Genomic DNA, 14,422 nt, shown 5'->3' with positions numbered 1-14,422 from the left:
ATACATTTTCACCAGGGCCGCCCCACCCTAAACGCAGAACACACGCTGTGCATAGGGCCTCATCTTTCATGGGGGGCCACATTTTGCGCGAGGGGATGCATTTGCGCATATGCGCAATGGATGCGCACATGCGCTACCGTGAGGCGCGCATAGAATCAGCTCGAGGAAGGAGAGAAGAGATCTGACCGCCCATGCGTCGCTGCAATGATTGACAGCACTCAACATCTGAACAATAAGAGGGGTGCGCTGGCAGGCACTTGCAGAGCTGCAGCAGGTGAAGAGTTGTCCACATGTCATCCAAAAGAGCCTCAGGAGTATGTGCGGGGACGGGAGGGCGGGCAGGCTCCACGGAGGGGGAGACCCGAGCCTCGGGGGTATGTGCGGGCCGGGAGAGAGGGGAGAGGGAGAAATATAGCTAAATAAGATGAAAATAGAAAAGAATGTCTCTGTATTTTATTTCTGTTTTCAGTGTTTAATTAAGGTGGGAGAGGCGGAGGGCTGAGGGAGATCAGACGCCTCCAGAGAGGGAGAGGGAGAAATATAACAAAATAAGATTAAATAGGAAAAACCTGTCCCCCTCTTTTATTTTATTTTCTATGTTTAATCAAGGGTGGGGGATTGAGGTGGTGGAAGTTACTTTCTTTTGATGAGTAATTGATGGCTATTTGTGACTCAAATTTGTTTATTTATTTATTTATTTCAGTTTGAAGTTATTTTTATTTAATATTTATTTATTTATTTCAGGCTGAATTTTTTATTTTATTTGACTCATACAGCCAAACTACTGTATCTATGGTACATTTGTTATTGCCAGTAAAGGTTGTCAAGTTAAATGCAAAGTTGTTGTACGGTCATTTTGTACCTATGATACATTTGGGATGGGGGCCTCCAAATAAAATTTCACTTAGGGCCCCAGTTTGGTCAGGGGCAGCCCTGATTTTCACCCCTGAGCATGCACAAAAAGGGTTATAATGCGGATGAAATTGTGTTGAGACCCATAAGCTAACCCAATTTTGAATTTGAGCAGCAGATGAGGAACTATTGAAAATGCAATTCTTTCTGTCAACTGTAAACTCTTGAACTGATGTTGTTAGTACAGCAAATGCTTGCTGGTTGACCTGCGCTCACAATGTCAGTCAGTCAGCTAATCAGTCAGTTAAGGATATATCAGGACTTTTTACAGGAAAGGGAAAGGAAGGAAGGACACAAACTCATGAGCCAGGACAAGAAAGTGTACAAATGTGTGACTTCAAAGTTATGTGAACATGATATCAGCAGCAGAGCTTAGATTTTATAACTTTGTGTTACAGCTAGCTTTTCAATTTAAAGTTTCCCTTGGGACAACTACTGTATCTAGCCTGTTACCCAAAATTTGGAAATCTTTTCTGTCTGCAGTCCTACAAACACTGATAACACCTGAGGCCATTTTTATGACCAATCCAGGGGATTAAGCCCTCACTGCCAGTGCATGAGACACTAGATTTGGAAATGCTACATCAGATTGACCTGATGTTTTCTGGGTGACACCCTGGGGTCAAGTACTATTAGTCTGAAGTGGAACGGTTGAATAATAACTGGTAGTTTTTTAAGAATATTATTCTCAATGTACAAGGAGTACAGAAAAATATGACAGTTCACCGGGCTTTTATTCTGAAATGCTACATCAGATTGACCTGATATTTTCTGGGTGACACCCTGAGGTCGTGTACTATCAGTCTGAAGTGGAACGGTTGAGTAATAACAGGTAGGTTTTTTTTTTTTTTTTTTAAATATTATTCTCAATGTACAAGGAGTACAGTAAAATATGACAGTTCAGAGGGCTTTTATTCTGAAATGCTACATCAGATTGACCTGATATTTTCTGGGTGGCAGCCTGAGGCTGAGTACTATCAGTCTGAAGTGGAACGGTTGAGTAATAACAGGTATTTTTTTTTTGTTTTTTTTTTTAAATATTATTATTAATTTACAAGGAGTACAGTAAAATATGACAGTTTAGAGGGCTTTTATTCTGAAATGCTACATCAGATTGACCTGATATTTTCTGGGTGACACCCTGAGGTTGTGTACTATCAGTCTGAAGTGGAACGGTTGAGTAATAACAGGTAGTTTTTTGTTTTGTTTTTTTTTTTTTTTAAATATTATTATTAATTTACAAGGAGTACAGTAAAATATGACAGTTTAGAGGGCTTTTATTCTGAAATGCTACATCAGATTGACCTGATATTTTCTGGGTGACACCCTGAGGTCGTGTACTATCAGTCTGAAGTGGAACGGTTGAATAATAACTGGTAGTTGTTTTTTTTTTTTAAATATTATTCTCAATGTACAAGGAGTACAGTAAAATATGACAGTTCAGAGGGCTTTTATTCTGAAATGCTCCATCAGATTGACCTGATATTTTCTGGGTGACACCCTGAGGTCATGTACTATCAGTCTGAAGTGGAACGGTTGAAAAATAACAGGTAGTTTTTTAAAAATATTATTCTCAATGTACAAGGAGTACAGTAAAATGTGACAGTTCACAGGGCTTTTATTCTGAAATGCTACATCAGATTGACCTGATATTTTCTGGGTGACACCCTGAGGTCGAGTACTGTCAGTCTGAAGTGGAACAGTCGAGTAATAACGGGTAGTTTTTTAAAAAAAATTATTCTCAATGTACAAGGAGTACAGTAAAATATGACAGTTCACAGGGCTTTTATTCTGAAATGCTCCATCAGATTGACCTGATATTTTCTGGGTGACACCCTGAGGTCGTGTACTATCAGTCTGAAGTGGAACGGTTGAGTAATAATAGGTAGGTTTTTTTTTTTTGGTTTTTTTTTTTAAATGTTATTATTAATTTACAAGGAGTACAGTAAAATATGACAGTTTAGAGGGCTTTTATTCTGAAATGCTACATCAGATTGACCTGATATTTTCTGGGTGACACCCTGAGGTCGAGTACTATCAGTCTGAAGTGGAACGGTTGAGTAATAACGGGTAGTTTTTAAAAAAATATTATTCTCAATGTACAAGGAGTACAGTAAAATGTGACAGTTCACCGGGCTTTTATTCTGAAATGCTCCATCAGATTGACCTGATATTTTCTGGGTGACACTCTGAGGTCGTGTACTATCAGTCTGAAGTGGAACGGTTGAGTAATAAGAGGTAGTTTTTTTTGTTTTTTTTTAAAAAATATTATTATTAATTTACAAGGAGTACAGTAAAATATGACAGTTTAGAGGGCTTTTATTGTGAAATGCTACATCAGATTGACCTGATATTTTCTGGGTGACACCCTGAGGTCGTGTACTATCAGTCTGAAGTGGAACGGTTGAGTAATAACAGGTAGTTTTTTGTTTTTTTTAAAAAAAAATATTATTATTAATTTACAAGGAGTACAGTAAAATATGACAGTTCACAGGGCTTTTATTCTGAAATGCTACATCAGATTGACCTGATATTTTCTGGGTGACACCCTGAGGTCATGTACTATCAGTCTGAAGTGGAACAGTTGAAAAATAACAGGTAGTTGTTTAAGAATATTATTCTCAATGTACAAGGAGTACAGTAAAATATGACAGTTCACCGGGCTTTTATTCTGAAATGCTACATCAGATTGAACTGATATTTTCTGGGTGACACCCTGAGGTCGAGTACTGTCAGTCTGAATTGGAACGGTTGAGTAATAATAGGTAGGTTTTTAAAAATATTATTCTCAATGTACAAGGAGTACAGTAAAATGTGACAGTTCACAGGGCTTTTATTCTGAAATGCTACATCAGATTGACCTGATATTTCTGGGTGACACCCTGAGGTCGAGTACTATCAGTCTGAAGTAGAACGGTTGAGTAATAACGGGTAGTTTTTTAAAAATATTATTCTCAATGTACAAGGAGTACAGTAAAATGTGACAGTTCTCAGGGCTTTTATTCTGAAATGCTCCATCAGATTGACCTGATATTTTCTGGGTGACACCCTGAGGTCGAGTACTATTGGTCTGAAGTGGAACGGTTGAGTAATAACAGGTAGTTTTTTTAAGAATATTATTCTCAATGTACAAGGAGTACAGTAACATGTGACAGTTCAGAGGGCTTTTATTCTGAAATGCTCCATCAGATTGACCTGATATTTTCTGGGTGACACCCTGAGGTTGTGTACTATCAGTATGAAGTGGAACGGTTGAGTAATAACGGGTAGTTTTTTAAAAAATATATTATTCTCAATGTACAAGGAGTACAGTAAAATGTGACAGTTCAGAGGGCTTTTATTCTGAAATGCTCCATCAGATTGACCTGATATTTTCTGGGTGACACCCTGAGGTCGTGTACTATCAGTCTGAAGGTAGTTTTTTAAAGAATATTATTCTCAATGTACTTTGAAATCAGCCCTTTCTCGCTCTTGTCGTAATGTGTAGTATATGCGCGCACCGCAAAACAACGTGAGGGCTGGCTTGACGTTAGTAACAAATTCCAAATCAGGGACAACAGCCAAGAGCCTTTGTGGTTAAGTGTCACTATTATCAAGAAAAAGAAGAGATCTTGCGCAAAGCCTCATCGGCACGGAAACTCATCTCTGAGCACGGTGACAGGATTCCCGCTTGTAATATCCTCTAGTTATGAATGTACCCAGCAAGCAATAGTCATGATTTAAACGTATTGGCTATACTTAGCTCCGATTTAGTCTAGCTACATGTAACCCAAATCTAGCCGATTTAATTTTGAAATTGATTAAATGTAATTTTCGCCATTGCAGATGGTGTACGGTATGATATTCAATCACATATGGAGAGTCTACAGTAATTAAAATATGTTTATCTCCATTTTTTGGACATAATCTCTACATAGCCGTATAATTGATGACGTCTACACTTTGGCTATGGTTAGACGTACCAAATTTTCACTGACAGCCCAAATTCAGCCGTGATTTAGCCTAGACGTCAGGTCTTCATGTAGACGGCTATTAGACGTTTTTTAAACCAAAAAAATGCTTGCTGGGTATCGTGATTTCAGATCACTCACCAGTTACCATGGAGCTTTGGTTTCAGAACAGATTGACTACAGGGCGCAATTGGTGACTTAATCCAATACTTTTATCAGACAAGGACTTTGTAGATTTCCTTTCCAATCAGATAGATTTCTTCCTTGAAACAAACCAACTACCAGACACTAACATATTCACCCTATGGGAAACACTAAAGGTATACCGTCGGGGTCAGATAATAGAATATACAGTAAGAATGAATAGAAATAGGTCAAAACGATTCATTGAATTAACCAAGCTCATTCAAGATATCGATCAGCAACATTTGGTCTCCCCATCTGTAGATCTTGTCAAGAAAAGAACTGCCTTTCAGACTAAGTTTGATCTTCTGGCTTCTAAAGAAGCAGAGGAGAAGTTCCTGAAGTCAAGACAGAACCATTATGAACATGGAGAACAGGCTAGTAGGCTGCTCTCCCATCAATTGCGGCAATACTCAACTGCCAATTACATTTCAGAAATACAATCACAGGACGGCACCATCAAATCAGACCAAAGAGACATCAATAATCAGTTTAAAGCTTTCTATTCCTCTCTTTATACTTCAGAGAGCCCCCAGAACAATAGTTTTTTAGAAAATCTGGACCTACCAACCATTAGCGACAAGAATAAGGCCAACTTATTTAAACCAATGTCTGAGGCCGAAATTGGACTGAAATTGGAATGAAAAATAAAAAGGCACCAGGCCCAGATGGGTATTCTGTACAGTTTTATAAGACCTTTAATGCCAAATTAACACCCCTATTACGTTCCATCTATTCAGAAGCACTTATTCAAAAGAAACTCCCTACATCTATGACCCAAGCATCAATTTCAGTACTACCAAAAAAAGGACCCAACCAAATGTGAATCATACCAACCAATTAGCCTTCTTACATGTGATTATAAAATCCTTACAAAAATACTTGCACTCAGACTAGAATCCGTAATACCGACTATTGTACGTTCGGACCAAAGGGGGTTCGTGAAGGGCAGGCAGATATATCACAACCTGCACCGTCTTTTTAATATAATATACTCTGAGCACTCGACCCAGGTTCCAGAATTAATTATCTCTTTAGACGCACACAAAGCTTTTGACCGCATTGAATATGGACACCTTTTTAAATCATTGTGCACATTTGGATTTGGCCCGATCTTCACTTCATGGATTCAAACACTATATTCAATTGCTAATCGGAAATTCAATTGCTAAGTGTCTGGACATTATAACACAATTTGGAATGGCTTCAGGCTATAAAATTAATGTTGCAAAGAGCGTACTGTTCCCGATTAATGAGAAAGCACTGACAACGTCAGCTCCGGGAGAGCTTCGACCGCGTCCCGAGGGCAGAGGGGGACATTGAGTCCGAATGGGCCTTGTTCCGCTCTGCCATAGTCAAGGCGGCGGTTGCGAGCTGTAGCCACAAGGCTGCTGGGGCCAGTCACGGCGGTAATCCCCGAACCCGCTGGTGGACACCAGAGGTGAGGGGAGCCGTCAGGCTGAAGAAGGAGGCCTACAGGGCATGGTTGGTCTGTGGGTCTCCAGAAGCAGCTGACGGGTACCGGCGGGCCAAGCGGAGCGCAGCGGCGGCAGTCGTGGAGGCAAAAACTAGGGCATGGGAGGAGTTCGGTGAGGCCATGGAGGAGTTTAAATATCTCGGGATCTTGTTCACGAGTGAGGGTAGGATGGAGCAGGAGATTGACAGGCGGATTGGGGCGGCGCCAGCAGTGATGTAGGTGTTAACCGGTCCGTTGTGGTGAAGAGGGAGCTTAGCCAGAAAGCAAGGCTCTCAATTTACTGGTCGATCTATGTTCCAACCCTCACCTATGGTCACGAGCTCTGGGTAGTGACCGAAAGAATGAGATCGCGAGTACAAACGGCCGAAATGAGTTTCCTCCGCAGGGTGGCTGGGCTCAGCCTTAGGGATAGAGTGAGGAGCTCAGACATCCGGGAGGGACTCGGAGTAGAGCCGCTGCTCCTACACATCGAGAGGAGCCAGTTGAGGTTGTTCGGGCATCTGGTAAGGATGCCTTCCGGACGCCACCCTTGGGAGGTGTTTCGGGCGTGTCCAACCGGCAGGACCTCGTGTATGCAAATCTGTTCTGGAAAGACGCAAAGCAATGGGTGGTCTGGCCCAAAACTCCCAAACTTCTTATATTATTAGTGGGCAGCCAATACTGAAGAAATTTATTGTAGGGTAGGATAAACCCCTTGAGATGCATCATCTCGTTTTTGAGGGGGTGCTCAAACTTATCACTTAGTACAATACTGCAGTATAAGGCAATGGCCTAGACTGGGCTCTTATGGAACAGCACGCACGTTCACCAGCTTCCCTGGCCGTTATATTGTGTTCCCCATTACCGTTGTTGGTGGGGGCTCACAAAGATGATCCCTTAGTTAAGAGCACCCTATGCATATGGACCCAGTTTCGTAAACACTTCGCCCTCGCATGAGCATCGGTGTCCATGCCTTTTACGCCAAATTCGCTTTTCAAACCGTCTTTAACCGATACAGCTTTTCAGATTTGGACAGGGAAGGGAATATACTGTGTGGGGGACCTTTTTATTGATGGTCTGTTCGGCTCCTTTGACCAATTGGTGAAGGACTACAACCTACCGAAATCTCACTTTTTTAGATACCTCCAAGTCCGTGATTTCACTCAGACACATTTTTCATCATTCCCAACCAAACCACCGGCCTCAATACTTGAGGACTGTATGAAGCTTAGACCTCATCTACCAGGCTGTGTATCCCATACATATATAGTTATATTCAGAGTATAGAGGGCAACTCGTTACTTCATTTGAAAGCTCAGTGGGGGGAAGAATTGAACGTGGATCTGTCGGTGGAAACATGGCAAGGAGCTATTAAGAGAATTCACACATCTTCTTTTTGTATTAGACATGGACTGATACAATTCAAAGTACTCCACCGTCTGCACCTTTGTAGAGCCAAGCTGGCCTTGATTTATCCTGGCTCTGATCCAAGTTGCATTAGATGCCATCAGGTTCCTGCTACACTGGGACACACATTTTGGTCATGTCCAAAATGAAACACGTTCTGGACAGAGATATTCAAGACTTTTTCTTTAATGTGCAAAAAAAAAAAAGATGGAACCTGATCCTATAGTGGCGATTTTTGGAGTTGCAACAAGTAATTTTGGACTATCCAAACATCACTCCGATTTAGTAGCATTCTCACCATTACTTTCCCGCTGGCTCATTCTCACAGGTTGGAAATCCCCCACTCCTCCATTCCACTCACGCTGGATTTGCGAGATAATGTCATCTCTCAAGTTGGAGAAAATTAGATGCACAGACCAAGGTTCTGTCAAAAGGCTCAGTACAACGTGGCAGCCCTTTTTACACTATTACGCAAATGGATTTCACCCAAACACTTTAGAATAAAGCCTCCCACATCTCTAACCCCCCCCCCCCCCCTTTTTTCCTTTGTGCTCTCTCTGTGAATTGCACTATTTAGTTTACTCATTTCTTGCATACGAACATCAGCAAACACAGAAAACCTGTCCATTTAGGCAGAAGACATACTGTTTATTGCACAGGTGCACCTTCATCCCTATGTATACTCTTGTTATTTGTTATTTTCTTTTTTTTCTGTGGTTGCCAGTGCACTCTTCTTTGCTTTTTTTTGTGATCAATTTTTTATTGGCTACTTTTTCCATTTTTATTTAAAACAAAAACACAAGAAAACGAATATTAATACAATACACAAAAAACAATAAGAATACACCAATGACAAAAACCCCCCACAAGAACCACAAAAACTTACAGACATACACACACATACTAACATACTAATACTAATAAAACAACATAAGGGCCACTGACATCTCCATAGTAGCCAAGTTCACTACTGAGGATGCCCATTTTTGAAAAGACAAGATGTGAGGAGCTTTCCATCTTTGAGCTATCATTCTTTTTGCAGCAGTAAGGCCGACCAATAACCAGCGCCGCTGCCTCATGGTCAAATTCAACCCAGAAAAATCATTTAATAACAAATTAACTTGAGAAAAAGAAATAGCAACATCCAACATCACTTACAACGTACTAGCAACCCTTTCCCAAAATAATGAAACTGCAGAGCATTCCCAGACCATATGAATAAAAGTACCAGGGGTTCTCAAGGAACATAAATCACAGTTGGGATTTTGAGATAATTTCATGAGAAATCGTTTCCGGGGAGTGCAATATAATCTGTGTGCATAATTATAATGAATCATTTAATGATTGGGGTTCCTGGAAGACAGAGAGATATTAGACCAGACCATATTCCAATTGATTGCACCGGATGAAATAGAAAGATCTTGATGCCAGCAATGATGAACTTGCAGGGATTTTTCTGTGGCCTTATTAATAAGTGAGTAAAAACTAGAAACCATGCCCTTAGTGGCTTTGACTGTACAAATTTTGTGGATGGGATGGGTCTTAAACTCCTCTCCCCAGAGGACCCCGTATACATGTAAAGCACTAGGAAGTTGCAAATAAAAAAAGAAAGAGTTGCCAGGTAGGTTATAATGAGATTGGAGATCCTGGAATGCCCGAAGCCTATTATCCTGCAAAATGTCAGAAAGAGTGTGAATGCCTTTAACACTCCATTGACAGAATGAAATAGGACAATTTTCTATATGGAGAGAAAAATTAAGAAATAATGGTATATGAGGATGAAACTTCAGGTGTGTATTAGTGTGTGATTCTACAATTCTCCATGTAACAATAAGATGAGAAATTATAGGTCCGAATTTAGATTTACAAGTCTTATGAGGGATGTTAGAATAAATCACATCTTGAAGCCTGTGAGGACTTACTAACTCCTCTTCTATTGAACACCAAGACACCTGGGCCTCTGGGTTAAGCCAGGTATGAAGAGCCCTAAGTGTGAAGGACCAGAAATAAAATTTAAAAGTAGGAATGCCTAGGCCACCATAACTTTTTTGTCTCTGTAAAATAGACATTTTGAGGTGTGGGCGTTTTCCTTTCCAAACATATTTTGTAATTAATTTTTGTAATTTTTTCCAGTAACCAGCAGGGGGTGATATAGGAAGCATGGAACTACAAAAGTTGATGTGAGGTAATATATTCATCTTAATATTCAAGACCCGAGCTTGAAATGAATTGGAGATAAGTAACCAACGGATCCGACTCCACCTGCTTAAAGACTGAATTATAATTATTTGTGATGGTGTGATGAAGAGAAGGAAATATATTTAAACCAAGATATTTAAAAGTATGGACCACTGGTATTTTTGTAGGAGGTGCAGCCTTTCTCATGGCATCATTCAAGGGGAGAAGAGCGGATTTGGCCCAATTGATTTTGTATCCAGATATATTGCCAAAGTCATCAAAAATAGAAAAAATATGTGAAGTTGACTGTGCTGCATCTCCTAAAAAAACAATATATCATCTGCATAAAGAGAAATATAGTGATCAGTGTTATGTGCTGTAATGGGAGTATTAGTAGACTGACACACTGCCTGGGCCAGGGGTTCTAGAGAAAGTGCAAATAACAAAGGAGACAAAACACAGCCTTGTCTAGAGCATCTATAAATTGGGAATAAGGAAGAACGTAAGTTACCGGTCATCACCATTGCCGTGGGAGAGCAACATAAAGTTTGAACCATTCTAATAAACTGAGCTCCAAACCCCATATGTCGCAGGACTGACCGTAAGTAATGCCATTCCATGCGATCAAAAGCTTTCTCCGCATCAAGGGAGAGTACAGCACATGGGGTCTGGCTACCAGAGGCAGCGTCAATAATATGTAAGAGTCTACGAATGTTGTCTGATGATAAGCGGGATTTTATAAAACCAGTTTGATTTGATTTGATTTGATTTGATTTATTTGAACATGTAAAAAATAAAAATAAAATAAAAATAAGCAATTGATTAAAACAATTAGAAAGAGAAGAAAACAATATATTCACATCTCATTTACATGTTCAAAAGGAGTAGGAAGAAGTATACACTTATCTGGTCCTACCCCTTGTTCACTCAATACCCTCTCTTTCCTGAAATATTTCCTGTATGTTATGTGGTAGAAGATTATTTCTTGCTTTATACATGAATACTGCTGTTTGACATTGCACCATGTCATAAAGTTTAACTATTTTAGATTTTATGAATAATGAATTGGTATGATCCCGAAATCCAACATTGTGAATTATTCTAATAGCTCGTTTTTGTAGACTGAGTAGTGGCTGTAAAGAACTTATGTATGAGTTTCCTCAAACCTCTGTGCAATAATTCAAATATGGTAATACTAGTGAGCAGTACAGAATGTGGAGTGACCTGTGGTTCAGAAAGTGCTTTGCCTTGCCTAGGACTGAGATGCTTCTAGACAGTTTAGTGTGGATATGTTTGATGTGAGGTTTCCAGCAAATTTGATCATCTGTAATCACCCCAAGGAATTTGATTTCGTGTACCCTTTCTATACTAACACCCTCTATATGCACCCATGCTTGATTGTTGATTCTTCTGTTTCCAAATACCATTATTTTTGTTTTCAAGTTTAGTGAAAGCTTGTTTATGTCGAACCATATTTTTATTTTGCCTAGTTCTGATGTGATTAAGTCCAAAAGTTGCTGCAAATTCTCACCACACCCCAGTATATTTGTGTCATCAGCAAACAATATAAATTTCAATAGCTGTGATGTCCTGCATATGTCATTTATGTACATGATGAATAGTTTTGGTCCTAGCACTGATCCCTGAGGTACACCACACACAGTGTCCAAACACGATGAGTGAGATTCTCCCATCTTCACAAACTGTTTTCTGTTTTTTTAAATAGTTTCTGACCCACTCTGATGCCACATCCCTAATCCCATAACATTCCAATTTATTGATTAGTATTACATGATTTATGGTGTCAAATGCTTTCTTTAAATCAATGAACACTCCAACTGCATATTTCTTATTGTCAATGGTGTTTGTGATTTCTTCAATTTCTGTTAGAGCTAGAGAAGTTGTTCCAGATGATCTGAGGGGTCTGGATGCTTCATAACATACAAGTTTATCAGAGATGTATTTAGGCCCGAGACCATTTAGTGCTTTATAGACAAGTAACAAGATTTTAAAGTCTATCCTTTGACACACAGGAAGCCAGTGCAGTGACTTAAGCACTGGTGTAATGTGCTCCACTCTCTTGGTGTTGGTGAGGACTCTGGCAGCAGCGTTCTGGGCAAGCTGCAGTTGTCTGATTGATTTTTTACTTAGGCCTGTGAGACACCGTTACTATAGTCCAGCCTGCTGAAAATGAAAGCATGAAGATTTAGACAGAATTTTTTTTATTCTTGCTATGTTTTTAAGGTGATAGTAGTAGCTGATTTAGTAACTGTCTTAATGTAACTATTGAAATTTAGGTCTGAGTCCAGAACTACACCAAGATTTCTGGCTTGATTTGTAGGTTTTAGTGTCATGGTGAGCACTGACTATTGATCTTTGTTCTTTGGGGCCAAAAACAACTATCTCAGTTTTGTCTGTGTTTAGTTGTATCACTGTTAAAAAAAAAAAAAATCTTAAAAAAAACAAAAACAGTAATTTTCCGGCAGCAGGGGCACCAAAAAAATACAGTGAAATGACAGAAAATGACTTTCTCATAAAAATATGGTTATTTTCCATAATTAAAATACATTATATAGTTGTAATTTTAACAAGATTTTGCCTTTCTTTCAGGTTGTTTTTAACATTTAATTAGAAACATTTTCACATTTTAAAACAATGAAATTACCTATAAATATGGTAAATAAATGTTGTAATATGAATAATAATGCTTAAATATACACAAATGTGCTGTTATTAGTTGGTTTAATGACATTATTTTATGTAAAGAGGTTGTATAATAATTTATATTTGATGTAATGTAACAGTATACGACACACAAAATAATGTGATTCATCTTTCAAAACATGTCAAAAAACTGTTGAAAAACTAGATATTGGGTTTACAATTGCAACAATTTACTGTTTATTGTAAATTTAGTTTTTTGTGTTCTTTTGCATAGATTTTCTGAATATTTTAATGGACTTTCAACTTAAAAAACTATGCTCACCTATATAATTACACCAGAATTATTTTAATTTTAAATTGTTTAAACTGGTTTTTGGCCAGTGGGAAAAGGGGCTTAAATGAATTGTTGTGTTTGAATGAGACTAAGCTGAACAAGAACAGCTACAATTTCCCGTTCTTAGTATTTTTATTTAACTTAACGGGTAACCATTATTACAGCAAAATTCAAAAATCAATTAAATTAAAATGACTGTCTGGTTCTTAAACAAAAAAAAAACAAAAAAAAAGCTAGCTATTAAAATTCAACTGAATTGGAAATGAAAGAAAAAAGTAAAAAAAAAAGTAAAAAAAAAAAAAAAAAAGTTACCAACTTACAGCAATATTCAAAGCATCCATAACTTGGTCAAGTCACCATACATCCACAACATGGATTACAAACCTACATTAAACCTCACTGGAAATGAATCCATACTCTATCCAAGGCACCCATGACCTGGTCAAGTAACCATCCGCTCGTAGTCTGCAATTTTGGTTATCAGTGTGAGAACCTTTGGACTGACAGCAAGTTGTTTTTTGGTGGCGTTCCGCTCCACTTTTGATCCCTTGTCTGGATTTATCTTGAAGAGGCACCTGTCAAATGAAAAAACAACAACTTTAGTAACTGTGGACTGTACTTTAATTTAATGTTTTCATACATTTGCAATAAGGTTACACAACAGTGTATACAGAGCTTGCTTGTGAAAGAGTGTTTGGACATACAGGGCACTGTGGAACAGTGATGTAATGAAAAGATGTGAGTATTGTGTATGTGTATTGTGTATGAATGTGTATGAATGTTTGGTGGTGGTCGGAGGGGCCGTTTGGCGCGAAATGGCAGCCACGCTTCCATCAGTCTGCCCCAGGGCAGCTGTGGCTACAAACGTAGCTTACCACCACCGGTGAGAATGTGTATGAATGAATGATGGTTTCTGTAAAGCGCTTTGGGTGCCTTGAAAAGCGCTATATAAATCCAAGCCATTATTATTATGATTAGTATTGCAAATACTATTTCAGGGAGAAGAACATAACTTCAGTCTGGAGGATCTGCTACTCAAAGGTTTCTTGGGTATTTGAGTTTTGTTTTGTCATTATTTCATAAACATTAACAAGCACCTGTTTCTGTAACTTGACATGAGCATGAATCAAGGATAAATAAGAGACATAGCCAGTCTGAAAATCTGAAAAACAAAAATGAACTCTCAGGTACAGTTCGGACCATTTTCATCCAGTAGGGGGCATTTTTCACTCATTTTTTTTAGTCATAACTCTCCCTTGTGATATCAAATGACTTAATTTTACATAAATTCTTGAAATTTTATTATAAAAAATTCAAAAGGTCAATAATACATTGTCC

The sequence above is a fragment of the Epinephelus fuscoguttatus genome, linkage group LG7 (genome assembly GCF_011397635.1).
Source record: "Epinephelus fuscoguttatus linkage group LG7, E.fuscoguttatus.final_Chr_v1".
Classification (NCBI taxonomy): domain Eukaryota; kingdom Metazoa; phylum Chordata; class Actinopteri; order Perciformes; family Serranidae; genus Epinephelus; species Epinephelus fuscoguttatus.
The sequence above is the reverse complement of the archived record's forward strand: the minus strand, read 5'-3'. Positions refer to the sequence as shown.